Source organism: Lampetra planeri, chromosome 65 (genome assembly GCF_965212315.1).
Source record: "Lampetra planeri chromosome 65, kcLamPlan1.2.h2, whole genome shotgun sequence".
Taxonomy (NCBI): Eukaryota; Metazoa; Chordata; class Hyperoartia; order Petromyzontiformes; family Petromyzontidae; genus Lampetra; species Lampetra planeri.
Genome location: NC_136171.1, coordinates 194181 through 207216, shown reverse-complemented (window position 1 = coordinate 207216; position 13036 = coordinate 194181). Strand labels below are relative to the sequence as shown.

General features: G+C 54.0%; 1 non-coding gene across 1 annotated transcript; it reads right to left on the bottom strand.

Annotated features, from left to right (window-relative positions):
- Positions 1–5834: 5834 nt before the first annotated feature.
- Positions 5835–5907, bottom strand: TRNAR-CCU (transfer RNA arginine (anticodon CCU)). The gene has a single exon. It is a non-coding gene; the product is annotated as a tRNA-Arg (tRNA).
- Between the last annotated feature and the right edge of the window lie 7129 nt (positions 5908–13036).

The window sequence follows — 13036 nt, the reverse complement described above, 5'->3', positions numbered from 1 at the left end:
CGATATAATCTGTTGTAGGCTGGTCCACTTCGTTCCTACCAGTATAACTCTGATAATGTATGCACTGTCCTTGAAGTTAATTGGTCCACACCCGAGACAGCTTTCCTTAGAGCCTAGTCTCACATGGGTTGGACCAGATGACGCCAAAAGGCGCACAACTCAAAGACAATGCACCATCAGAGTAAACAAACTATTATTATATTTTTTACTGGCAAATGAGGTACCAATGGTGTAAATGCTTACCCCGAGCTCTCATACTCTGATGGTGCATTGTCTTTGAGTTATCCCCGAATAGGATCTGCATGACTAGTTCCCCTATACATTCAATAACGTCATAACCCAGAGTGGAACAAGTCCGCGGCCTTTCCCACAGGAGGACCCGCAAGGGGAATCCCCGCCCCATGCTAGCCAGGTCTCCCCGTTCGCTGCCACGTAACGGAACCTCTACTCCTGAATTCCGTGAGCTCCCGGCCCACCAGGTTCACAGTCTGCCACCGCACGATGGAACCCCGACTCCCTGAGCCATATGAGCACACGGCCCATTAGTTTGAGACAAACCATGGAGTGTCTCGCCTCCGGGCTGTCAGGTCAACCATCGGCCATAGGCAGATGTGACGACAACTCGTGCATCACCCACTCAACAATGGCAGGCGTATACTGGTGAAATATTTGCCCCAGAATAGAACCCAGCCAGCATCTCTGTCCCAAAATGCTGGTGCAATGACACGCCCCCCGTTAGTCAGACACGGGCCACTATGCTCCTGTTACCCCGATGGCGCCAATACGCCATCGGGGCGCAACATGAGAGTCAAGGGATGATATCCATAACCGCATCCCCGTGGCTCGACGTGTATACGCAAAATGGCGGCGGCACGCGCGAAGCGCCCCACCGAGGTTTTTCCCCGTGCGCTCAAAATGGCGGCCCCCTGCGCCAAGCGCATCCCCGTGATTTCCCGCGCGCGCACAAAATGGCGGCATCACGCGCCAAGCGCATCCACTCGATTTCCCGCGCTCGCCAAAATGGCGGCCCAACGTGCGACCACTTCGGCAGTTTTTCCCGTGCGTGCACCCCAGCTGCCCCTCGCTGGGAGTCACAGCACACATCCCCTGTCACGTTTTAACAACCCCCAACGATACGACGCAGAGCCGCAGCTCGCTGCGCACAGCAGTCGTATCAGGGAAATTTTTAACCCATAGTTGACCAAGACACATTGCTCATACACACCAACTCGCAATGCAACCCCTGTCCGCATGCAATCAACGGAAATAGCGACGCCACTTGGCAGCAATTCACGGCCCCATCCCTCAACACTCGCAATTTCCTATGAACACACATGCAATCTCGTGTGCACGAACACTCATACAACCAAATTTGAGGGTCCCTCACGAATTGACCAATTTCCGAACAGGTACGCACAACTAATAACAATCCCGAACCCAATGGTCAAAACAATGCACCGCACTCCGTATCCATACAAAAAGACAGTCTATACAGTATGTACAGTCAGCATATCGCAATTATAAGCAGCAAAGTTCCACACAGGTCGTACTTTATGCACAATCGCAAGCAGAGCTGCAGGCAGACAACACACCGTTAACCCTGTCGCACCATGCAGCAAAAAGAAATCAAAATAAACACGTTGCACACGGCAGCCCACGGGATGGTAACAGCGCGGGACACTCGACGCAACCGAATTAATAATTAACTTCGCCATCAAGATAACATCTCCATGATGCAACGCATAAACACTATTTGACACCGAGCAAACAAGCAGATAGCGCGTCCATCCTCAACACACACACACACACAGCCCGATCCGCGCTCCGCATGCTCGAGACATAACAACCAATCGCCCCCCGGCACACGCTAGATGGTTGAGGTGTGTGTTAGGGCCGGGTGCATATCATCACGACTCGCCCGGGGCTGCAGCGAGCAGAGGACGGCAGGGTGGTGACTTGAGATGCCTCGCAGAACTCGGACGGTGAGCGCGACGTCCTCCCACGACTGCTCCGGTGTCTCGCAGACGAGCCAGGATGGGGGTGCTCCCGCCCTGGCAGCAGCAGCGTCGGCGTCCTCTCCTTGCGGCTCCTTCCCGCAAAACAGCTACTCAGCAGCAGGATGCGCACCACGCGGCGCGTCCGAGATGGCAGCGCACGGCCGCCTCTCCGCCGCGATGTTCAAGATGGCGTCTCCATGCAGCGGGGGCAAGATGGCGGCTTCCCGCGGTGGAGGCGACAAGATGGCTGCGTCTTGCCGCGTGTCGGAGAGGGCGGGAAGCGTCGCACAAGCCCCAATGGCGGACGGCTCGGCCCCACTCGAAGGCTCCCCGCTTGGGCGATCCGGCATCATCGCTGGCGCCACCAGGGTGAGTAATTGCAGCAGAACAGCCCGCAGCGAATCAAGCTGGACTGCCACGCCTTCCATGGTCGGAACTGCTACCGCCGGAGGAAGATCCTCTTCGTCTTCTGAAGATGGTGCCGGTATATTTATTTTTCTTGAGATGTTTAGACATCACGTTCCACTTCTGACACCTCGCCCTGTCCGGTTATGGGGGCAATGTCGAACGAGGACAGCCAGGATGTGCCAGTGGATACTGATGATACCCTGCAGCTGCCGCACTCGGTTTGGCTACGCGAGCAGGAGGCCGATACCTCTCTGGCTCCACTGCGGAAATTGATCGGGAAACCAAGAGCTCATTTGGCGGGATGGAAGTGGCGGATGTTCCGGGGCCAGGCGGGACTATTGATGTGTACCGATAGATTATCTGACCGACCACGCCTGGTCGTGCCTACATCCCTTTGCCATGACCTGCTGCGCGCTCTGCACACTGACAAATTAATGCACCTCGGCGTGCAGAAGACTTTGGCCGCAATGCAGAAAGATTTATTTTGGCCCGGCATGACGGCAGACGTTAACGACTTTGTCCGGTCATGCCATGATTGTGCGAAGAGGAAACCGCCTAGGAAACATTATGTGCCGCCATTACGTTCCATTGAGGTATCCCGTATAAACGAATTTGTTGCTCTGGACATCCTTGGCCAGTTCCCTCCATCGGCTAGGGGCAACAAACACCTTCTGGTCGGGGTAGAATATTTTCTCGATGGCCTATGGCCTGGCCTCTGCCTGACCAAACGGCCGCGTCCATCACCGATGCTTTCTTGAATGGTTATGTCATGGATAAAGGAGCACCCGAGAGGCTGCTCACGGATCAGGGACGTAACTTCTCCTCCAAATTGCTCAAGGATGTTTGCGATGCGCTGGGCACAAAGAAAATCCGCACTTCCCCTTACCATCCGCAAACGGATGGCATGGTGGAACGATTTAACCGCACCCTTTCGGCTATGCTTTGTCACACGGTGAGTGAAAAGCAGACCGATTGGGACTTGCACATACCGGGCATCTTAGCGGCATACCGCATGGTTCCGCACGCGTCCACGGGATATTCGCCATTTTTAAATCCTTTATATTAAGTTCGCTTGCTTGCTTGCGTGCTTGCTTGCTTGCGTGCTTGCTTGCTTGCTTACGACCGTGCAAATCTTTCGGTCGTTTTTTAACCCACTTCCCGTGATCCAATCGAGCTGACATTTTCCACACAGACTCGTTGTGACAGACAATTAATGTTCGTGAAAAAAAAATTCAAAAATTTTACACTCTTTAGGCAAAAATTTTTTATTTTACATTTATTCAAATAGAACTCATTCATGGCTTTGGCTGAACGTCACAGTATAGGAGGCCAGAGCGTAACCCCTCCACAGGCCGTGGCGGAGTAGCGCAGTTGGTAGCGCCCTTGCTTCCCATGCCAAAGGTCGCGGGATCGATCCCCGCGTCCTCCACAGGCGAATATATTTTAAATCCTTTATATTAAGTTCGCTTGCTTGCTTAGGACCGTGCAAATCTTTCGCTCGTTTTTTAACCCACTTCCTGTGATCCAATCGAGCTGACATTTTCCACACAGACTCGTTGTGTGTGACAATTAATTTTCGTGAAAAATGTTTTCCAAATTTTTACACTGTTTAGGGAACACAAATTAAATATTTAATTACCAATTGCTTAATACTGGCAGACAATCATCTGACCCATGGATTGCAGCCATCTCAAGCCAGAGGACGAGAGGACTCTAGCCGCCACGCATATAAAGGATTTAGAGTGAAAAACTTAAGTTTTTACGGGTTTACTTGTTAAATCCTTTATATTAAGTTCGCTTGCTTGCTTGCGTGCTTGCTTGCTTGCTTGCGTGCTTGCTTGCTTGCTTGCGTGCTTGCTTGCTTGCGTGCTTGCTTGCTTGCTTGCGTGCTTACGACCGTGCAAATCTTTCGGTCGTTTTTTAACCCACTTCCCGTGATCCAAACGAGCTGACATTTTGCACACAGACTCGTTGTGCGTGACAATTAATTTTCGTGAAATTTTTTTTCCAAAATTTCCACTTTTTAGGAAAAAAACAAATTTTCAACATGAATAAAACAGACGGGACCAAAGGGGGAAAACATTTTTTTTTTATTGTGAGTTTATTTAAGAAGTCTGTACATAAGCCAGGTTTTCATCATGCTACATGTAGCCACAGTGGCCTATTGGATAAGGCACTGGCCTCTTAAGCCAGGGATTGTGGGTTCGAGTCCCACCTGGGGTTGCTGAGAAACAGCTGTTCATTTTGTAAAATCAAAATATCAAGTTAACGAATCTGATAATGAAAAGCCAAAATGGCGCTGTGCCTATAGACAAGAGTTTTAAAACAGTGTTCAATTATACTCTTTGGTTCTTTCGGTAAAGTTACGTCAGTATAGTGTCCATCATCAGATGATGATGATGCATGCTTGTGTTGATGATAGACGCTTGTGTTGAGCCCGAAACGTCGTGATTCATTTTATTTTATACCTACGTGAATTTACCGAAAGAACCAAAGAGTATGGATTCCTGAAGTCACGAAAGCTTTAAATCAAGAGAGTTTTAAACAGTGTACTTTGGTGACAATTATCAACATTGATAAAGCAGAGAATAAAAGGGGAAAATACATATTCATTTCTATTATTATTGCGAGTTTATTAAATAAGTCTGTATATAAGCCAGGTTTTCATCATGCTACATGTAGTCCCAGTGGCCTAATGGATAAGGCACTGGCCTCCTAAGCCAGGGATTGTGTGTTCGAGTCCTACCTGGGGTAGCTGAGAAGAACACACTATCCTAAAAATACAGCACCATATTTTAACACTAAAGCAGTCACTGAACTCGCAACAACTTGCAATCATAAGTGACAGAGTTAATTTCGGGTAAAATCAATGAAAATGGGGTATGCCGATAGCATAAAAATTAACCCGTAAAAACAAAGTTTTTCACTATAAATCCTTTATATGCGTGGCGGCTAGAAGTCTTCTCGTCCTCTGGCTTGAGATGGCTGCCACCTATGGGTCAGATGATTGCCTGCCACCATTAAGCAATTGGTAATTAAATATACTTATTTTTTCCTAAAAAGTGTAACATTGTCACGCACAACGAGTCTGTGTGCAAAATGTCAGCTCGATTGGATCACGGGAAGTGGGTTAAAAAACGACCGAAAAATTTGCACGGTCGTAAGCGCGCAAGCAAGTGAACTTAATTTAAAGGATTTAAAAACGACCGAAAGATTTGCACGGTCGTAAGCAAGCAAGTGAACTTAATATAAAGGATTAAAAAATGGATATGTATTTCCCCCTTTCGTCCCCTCTGCTTTATCAATGTTGATTCCTGTCACCAAAGTACACTGATTTCAAACTCTCTTCGATCGGCACAGTACCACCTTCGCTTCTCATCGTCAGATTCATAAACTTGACGTCTACAAAATGATCAACTTTTTCTCAGCTACCCCAGGTGGGACTCGAACACACAATCCCTGGCTTAGGAGGCCAGTGCCTTATCCATTAGGCCACTGGGACTACATGTAGCATGATGAAAACCTGGCTTATATACAGACTTATTTAATAAACTCGCAATAATAATAGAAATGAATATGTATTTTCCCCTTTTATTCTCTGCTTAATCAATGTTGATAATTGTCACCAAAGTACACTGTTTAAAACTCTCTTGATTTGAAGCTTTCGTGACTTCAGGAATCCATACTCTTTGGTTCTTTCGGTAAATTCACGTAGGTATAAAATAAAATAAATCACGACGTATCGGGCTCAACACAAGCGTCTATCATCAACACAAGCGTCTATCATCAACACAAGCATGTGTAATGTAGTAACTCGGCAGGAGACGACTTCACGGGTAACACACTCTTTATTTTACCAAACTCGTTCACAGGTGGACTAACACCCACTTAGTATCTCGGGTGACTAACACCCACTTGGTTACTCGGGTGACTAACACCCACTTGGTTACCCGGGTGACTAACACCCACTCAGCTACTCGGGTGACTAACACCCACTTAGCTACTCGGTGACTAACACCCACTTGGTTACTCGGGTGACTAACACCCACTTAGCTACTCGGTGACTAACACCCTCTTAGCTACCCTGGCGACTAACGCCCTCTTAGCTACCCTGGCGACTAACGCCCACTGAGCTATTCTGGCGACTAACGCCCACTGAGCTACTCGGGTGACTAACACCCTCTTAGCTACCCTGGCGACTAACGCCCTCTTAGCTACCCTGGCGACTAACGCCCACTGAGCTATTCTGGCGACTAACGCCCACTCAGCTACTCGGGTGACTAACACCCTCTTAGCTACCCTGGCGACTAACGCCCTCTTAGCTACCCTGGCGACTAACGCCCACTGAGCTATTCTGGCGACTAACGCCCACTGAGCTACTCGGGTGACAAACACCCACTTAGTATCTCGGGTGACAAACACCCACTTAGTATCTCGGTTGACAAACACCCACTTAGCTACCCTGGCGACTAACGCCCACTGAGCTACTCGGGTGACCAACACCCACTTAGCTACTCGGCGACTAACGCCCACTGAGCTACTCGGGTGACCAACACCCACTTAGCTACTCGGCGACTAACGCCCCTGAGCTACTCGGGTGACCAACACCCACTTAGCTACCCTGGCGACTAACGCCCACTGAGCTACTCGGGACACTCCCTGCCCGGGGTGTCCGTCTTGACTGTGGGTCCCCAGCCCGACCCACGTGGGCGTCGGACCCCGGGTCCCACAGTCTCGCCTCCGAGCCACACAGGGCCCCGGTCCCTACAAGGACGGCGGGACTAGGGGTCTCGGGGCACTAGGTCTTCAGCTCCGTCTTCTGGTCTTCAACTGGGTAACTCTCCCCGAGTGCTCTCGCGCGTCCCCCTTTATACCCCACCTGCGGACGTCGCTGCGAGCACCCATCCTATTCGACCAATCACTGGGCGCTGGCTACGATCCTGTTTTCCCACATCTCAGCGTACCTCACCACCCATGCCGCGCCGCCCCGTCATCTGTCACTCCCGGCGCGCGCGTCCACACCACGCCCACAACGCGTGCCCAACCCCGCACCCCGCGCCGCCCCGTGATCCATCACTGTCACAGTCGGCGCACGTCAACACCACCACTACATCACCCCCTACCACATAGCTCGCAGCCGACCCGGCTGCTATAAAAATATACAAACCCCCCTGTGTGCCCCGTAACACAACACAACAACAAGAACAACAACTAATGTAACAACACAACACAACGCGAACACTACCATCCGCAACCATCAACCAATGCCACCGCGACAACAGAACAATATATACAATCCGGCGAGTGACAATAGCAATGTGTATGCAGAAAGAAAAATAAATGGAAATTTTTTTTTTTTTTCTCTCTCGACTCGTGCAGCGTCCCATTCTTTCCGAGCGTCCCTACAACGGGACATTACCCCGGCAGAGGGGAACACCGGGCGAGCTCGGTGTCGAAAAAAAATGTCTTCATGAAAATTGTTGTGCCCTAGCCCGAGTCCGCCTTGCCGGTCCGTCGTACGGCACCAGACGCGGTTGAACGTCCGGTGGTGCCGGCAGTTCAGGAAGACATTGGCCAGGCATCGAGGACCCGTGCGTGCCGCGGGGTTCAGGTTCCCGACGGTCAGCAGCCGTCAAGCCCGAGGCACCTGGGGGTGGGTCAGGTGGAGACACGTGAGGAGCAGCCTGCGACACCTCCCTCCCCAAGTCGACGGTCACATCACACGCCCGGTCGTTACGGCACAGAACGGGGTCACACGGTGCCGCATAGGGCTTCAGTCGGGAGGGGTGCACGTACCAACGGCGTTTTTCCCATTTAATCTGTATACTCTGGGGTCGTGCAACCCGCACAATTTCCACCGGTCCCCTCCAAGGTCTCAACAATTTGGGGGACGTAGCCAACGGTGCATGTGGACAATGCAGCCAGGCCTTATCGCCTGGTTTCCAATCATGCGTATGCACCCTCCGCCCATGCAATCCCTCGTTCGCGATTTGCCGAGACCGCGAATTCAACCTCGCCGCCTCCCGCGCTTCAGTCAATTTGGCGATATTAAATTTGATGTGGTCTGCCAATTTTGATTTTGCACGTGGCTGGGAAATCCCCAGTTGAACGTCCATGGCCGGATCGGCCTCCCGCCCATACATAAGAAAAAATGGGGAAAACCCCGTCGCCGCATGAGGGGCCATTCGATAGGCCGCGAGTACCCCCGGCACCTGTAAGTCCCAATCAACCTGATCGTCGCAGACCTGTTGGCACAGCATAGACGTAATCGTCCTGTTCAGACGCTCAACCATCCCGTCAGTCTGCGGGTGGTAGGGGGAAGTACGCACTTTCTTTGTACCCAACAGGTCGCACACCTCGCGCAACAAAACGCTCGAAAAATTCTTTCCTTGATCCGTCAGCAAGCGTTCGGGGGCGCCCTTGTCCAAAACATAACCCTGGACGAAGGCGTCCGCCACCGCTGCAGCCGACTGGTTGGCGAGTGGCCATGCCATGGGCCATCGGGTGAAGTATTCTACGCCAACCAGCAGGAACCTATTTCCCCTCGGTGTAGCAGGAAAGGGCCCCAAGATGTCCAACGCAACCAATTCGTTTGTGCGCGAAACTTGAATGGATTTCAGCGGTGGATTAGCTGCCAATGGTGGCGGTTTTCTTTTGGCGCACCCTACGCATCCCTTAAGAATGTTCGCCACGTCGTTACCCATCCCCGGCCAATAATAGTCTCGCTGGATTAGGGCGAGCGTTTTGTGAAAACCCAGATGCATGAGCCGTTCATGAGCTGCCAGAACGACCCTACCCCGCATAGCAACAGGCACAACGAGCACGTGACGCCGGGACATGTTGTCCCACTTCATCAAAAGGCCCTGTCTGCACACCCAGGAACCGACCCGCGCATCCCCTACCTCGGGAGCGCCAACTTTTCGACGTAGCGTAAGTAGGGAGCTGTCGGACATTTGGAGACGGCCCCACTCAATGAGGGGCAACGACAACAGCGAATCCCTCCCCGTGGGAGCGTCGACTCCCAATTGCACTTTGGACAAGTTAGCAGAACCGGCACACAACGAGTCCAACCACTCTGTCCCCTCGTCACTTGGAGGATGCGACTCGACAGTGAAATCTGCTTGAGCCACGAGCCGTTCCTCAACGGGTAGCGGCGCGGCGTGAGCCAGCACCGTTCCCTGCGCAATTACGGCCGGCCGCGACCCCGTATTCAGGACCATTTCGAACGGCTCACTGTCCCCTCTCACCATGGTTTGAGCAACCGCTAAGTCGAGGCCCCTTCTGGCCCTGTTAGACGGCCCCAACAGCACCCCCTGTGCCTCCGCACCCACCTCGAGTGGTTTCCTCAACCGAAGGGGTACCAACATTTGCGATCCCGGGGGCACACGTACAGTCTGAGTTGCCAGCGCCTGCACCGTCGCACAAACCGTGCGTATTTTGGTAGGGCTCGTCAAGAACGCAACCCGCCGACCTGACGGAAGCTCAATGCAGGCCTGATCTATGAGAATTTTGATGGGCATTTTGGACAAAAAGTCCGTACCTAGCAAACAGGGAACGGCCAGCGATGATGATACAAAAATAGGGCCCGCCAATTTGATGTCACCAATGCAAATAGTCGCCCGAATCTGGCCGATGATCCCCAGGGATCCCCCATTCGCCGCATAAAATGGCACGTCCACTGGCAGAAGGGGTCTACTTTGGACGGGAAGAATGTTATAAATAAGGTCCGAAATGATAGTGGCCGACGCACCCGTCTCCACAAGCACCCGGACCTCAACCCCGTCAATAAACCCCGTTACCACGGACGACCCGGCCGACGCAGCCACTATCCTGTGGGCCAATTCGGACCATTCGACTGCTTGCGGGCCGTGTACGGACCCCCCTCGCCGAAATGAACCCCCGGCACCCAGCCGCGAACCCCCCACCGCCAAGCGGCGACCCGAATGTGCCGTGTTTGTGGACCGAGCGTGTGAGGTGCCGCGACTTGCCGGGTTTTGTTGGGATGACTTGTGGGCCTGGTCGTCGTCCCGACGTGGTCCTGTGGCGCGCTGACGCGGGGCCCGGCACCCGGCTGCGACGTGACCCCGAAGGCCGCAGTTGTAGCAGACGACGAGGGACGTCGTAGGTTTCGGTTGCTCCAGCTTGCGGGATGAACGTGTGGGCGAACGACCTCCCGTTCTCCACTCCCCCGGACGCGATGCAGCGAAGGCCTGCTCCTGATCCGCAGCTGGCTGAGGTTCGGCGATCGTGGCGGCCAGTGCCGCGTTCCCCGCCAATTTGCAGACGACCCCCGGCTTGCGTTTGAGGACCTCGTACGCGTGAATGCTCGTGGCGATCGCCAGGGAGCAGATATCCATTTCGTCCGCCACATTGATGGGGACCCCCAACTCGTGGGCCAACGCCAGCAGCTGCTCCGTCACCATGGCGTCCTTCCCCTCCTTGTCCATGCGGAGAAAAGCTGCGTCCGCCAAGGCGAGCAGTGCCGTGCGATAGGCGAGCGTCGTTTCTCCAGCCACCTTCCGCCGATCGTAGAACTGGTGGCGACAGGTGGAGGGCGGTCCGAACACCTTCGCCATCAGGTGTAGTGCGGCCTGGAGCGTAGAGCGGGACGACCTTGCAGCAGATGTGAAGGCTGCAAGCGCGTCGTCGTCGAGCATCGCTGGCAACGCACGCAGGGCAGTGGTGTCGGACCACCCCGACATTTCCTGATGAGCGAGGAACCTTCGTTGGAAGGCTCCCCAGTCGCCCCCATCCGCCTTGAACGCCGACAGCGCGGGCAATCTTTGCTGGAGGACCCGATCGTCGTCGACGTCGGAGAGATTTTCCCGCGCTCCGCTGTAGTTGTGTAAAATGTCGGCTCGGTCGTCAGGCGCAAAATGGAGGGCTCCGGCGCGCGCTGATGACGTGGGCTGCGCTGAGCGGAGGTCTCCGGCCACGTGGTGTCCGTGCTTCCCGCCAATCGATGGCGGCCCCTCAAAAACGGCGGCAACTTCCAGACTTTTGGCGGGATCCTTCCAACGTCGCTTTCTCCAGCAACCCCGCAGCCGTTTTTTTCGCTCGCCGGAACAGAGATGTCCGCCAAGACAGCGGCGGCGGCGAGTAGCAACTCCGCCAACCGGGAGTGTGCGTCTTGGAGGCTGGTGTCGGAGGCGAGCGGAGCGTCGGCCATCACCGCGAAGTGCTGCATCGGCGGCAACTCCTCGTCCTCTCCTCCCGAGGTTGGTGTCCCCGGTACGCCGTCGTCGTCCCGACCTCGCTCGTGGGTACGGGTAGTCTTCCTCGTGTCCATTCTTCTTGAAGACAGGTTTACTTCTGACGCCAGTTGTAATGTAGTAACTCGGCGGGAGACGACTTCACGGGTAACACACTCTTTATTTTACCAAACTCGTTCACAGGTGACTAACACCCACTTAGTATCTCGGGTGACTAACACCCACTTGGTTACTCGGGTGACTAACACCCACTTGGTTACCCGGGTGACTAACACCCACTCAGCTACTCGGGTGACTAACACCCACTTAGCTACTCGGTGACTAACACCCACTTGGTTACTCGGGTGACTAACACCCACTTAGCTACTCGGTGACTAACACCCTCTTAGCTACCCTGGCGACTAACGCCCTCTTAGCTACCCTGGCGACTAACGCCCACTGAGCTATTCTGGCGACTAACGCCCACTCAGCTACTCGGGTGACTAACACCCTCTTAGCTACCCTGGCGACTAACGCCCTCTTAGCTACCCTGGCGACTAACGCCCACTGAGCTATTCTGGCGACTAACGCCCACTCAGCTACTCGGGTGACTAACACCCTCTTAGCTACCCTGGCGACTAACGCCCTCTTAGCTACCCTGGCGACTAACGCCCACTGAGCTATTCTGGCGACTAACGCCCACTGAGCTACTCGGGTGACAAACACCCACTTAGTATCTCGGGTGACAAACACCCACTTAGTATCTCGGTTGACAAACACCCACTTAGCTACCCTGGCGACTAACGCCCACTGAGCTACTCGGGTGACCAACACCCACTTAGCTACTCGGCGACTAACGCCCACTGAGCTACTCGGGTGACCAACACCCACTTAGCTACTCGGCGACTAATGCCCCTGAGCTACTCGGGTGACCAACACCCACTTAGCTACCCTGGCGACTAACGCCCACTGAGCTACTCGGGACACTCCCTGCCCGGGGTGTCCGTCTTGACTGTGGGTCCCCAGCCCGACCCACGTGGGCGTCGGACCCCGGGTCCCACAGTCTCGCCTCCGAGCCACACAGGGCCCCGGTCCCTACAAGGACGGCGGGACTAGGGGTCTCGGGGCACTAGGTCTTCAGCTCCGTCTTCTGGTCTTCAACTGGGTAACTCTCCCCGAGTGCCCCCTTTATACCCCACCTGCGGACGTCGCTGCGAGCACCCATCCTATTCGACCAATCACTGGGCGCTGGCTACGATCCTGTTTTCCCACATCTCAGCGTGCCTCACCACCCACGCCGCGCCGCCCCGTCATCTGTCACTCCCGGCGCGCGCGTCCACACCCCGCCCACAACGCGTGCCCAACCCCGCACCCCGCGCCGCCCCGTGATCCATCACTGTCACAGTCGGCGCACGTCAACACCACCACTACACAAGCAAG